The sequence below is a fragment of the Neophocaena asiaeorientalis genome, unplaced genomic scaffold, assembly GCF_003031525.2.
Source record: "Neophocaena asiaeorientalis asiaeorientalis breed wild unplaced genomic scaffold, Neophocaena_asiaeorientalis_V1.1 scaffold556, whole genome shotgun sequence".
Lineage (NCBI taxonomy): Eukaryota > Metazoa > Chordata > Mammalia > Artiodactyla > Phocoenidae > Neophocaena > Neophocaena asiaeorientalis.
Window position 1 is genome coordinate 951131 of NW_020171832.1, and position 1492 is coordinate 952622.

A 1492-nucleotide genomic window follows, 5' to 3' on the forward strand; every position below is an offset into this window, starting at 1 on the left:
TTGATAGGTAACTAATTACAAAGAATAAATCAATAATAAAAATTAGACCATCATCCTTTGACAATCCCATATTGTTCAATTTATCTGCCATAAGCCAGTTTTTATAACAATGCATGTGTACCAAATCATCAAGTGATATCTTCAGACCACTTTAGATAAAATTTGCATCTTAACATTGTAAGGTTATAGCAGTAAACATTAAACAGGCAAGTTCAGTTGATATTTTGTTTTTAATAACATTTATTTTCTCTAGTTTCCCAAACCCATTGCTGATCAGCATTTCTACAAGTTCTGTTTTTCTACACACTTAATTCATATGCACATAAATATATATAGGTCATTTTAAAACTTTCATAGCTGAAAGAAGATTGAAAACATTTTGATAACAGTCCAGTTAACTCTGGATAACCAGAGGGCAAATATTTATCACTTAATTTATCTTGAAAAATCTTTCACTCTAATACCCGCTGTAGGTAAACATTTGCTTTTTTTTGCCAGCTGGATATTCACTATATAATCAACTTAATAACTGCTTTGCTGACACTTAATTCCCTTCATTTTTATTTTTTAAGAAGACTGCTTTGAAACTCAAATACTTTACTACTTACTCTCCAGGAAAATCTGGAGCAGGTAGGCCTTGCCTTCCCTCTGGGAGAAACTTGTCGATTTTCATTATGAATTCAAGAAAGAACTGAGTTTTGTTCACATCTCAATTCCTTCAATATTCTCTGTATGATGCAGAGTCCTTTGAAACAAAAATTCTCTTACCAAATGCTCTGCTCCAAGGGAAAGTTTATGAGCTGTATGTAATTCTTACCTCAGTCAGTGCAAAGCTGTCTATTCTGTAGAGGTATTAACAGGATGTAGAACAAGATGTCTGTTTCGGTCCCCACAAGGTGACTTTGTCTAATGTAAATTTCTAGATCAGACACCCATGATATAGGGGGAAAAAGCATATTCAAGACCCAAATATTTGTATCCACCATGTTAGGTTACTTGTGCCTATTATATTCACTGCCATGCACTCCTTATACCAAAGTATTATGAAAGGTTTTAATAAAGTGGTTTACAATTTCAATACTAAAGACACAGACGTAGAGAATGGACTTGAGGACGTGGGGAGGGGGAAGGGTAAGCTGGGACAAAGTAAGAGAGTGGCATGGACATATATACACTACCAAATGTAAAACAGATAGCTAGTGGGAAGCAGCTGCATAGCACAGGGAAATCAGCTCGGTACTTTGTGACCACCTAGAGGCGTGGGATAGGGATGGTGGGAGGGAGACGCAAGAGGTAGGAGATATGAGGATATATGTATATGTATAGCTGATTCACTTTGTTATACAGCAGAAACTAGCACACCATTGTAAAGCAATTATACTCCAATAAAGATGTTAAAAAAAATAGTAACAGTTATTCGAATTCTTGATAAATGGTATGAGACTTCATATGCCATGCTTCGACTAAACTACCAGAACCCAAATCCTCAGAA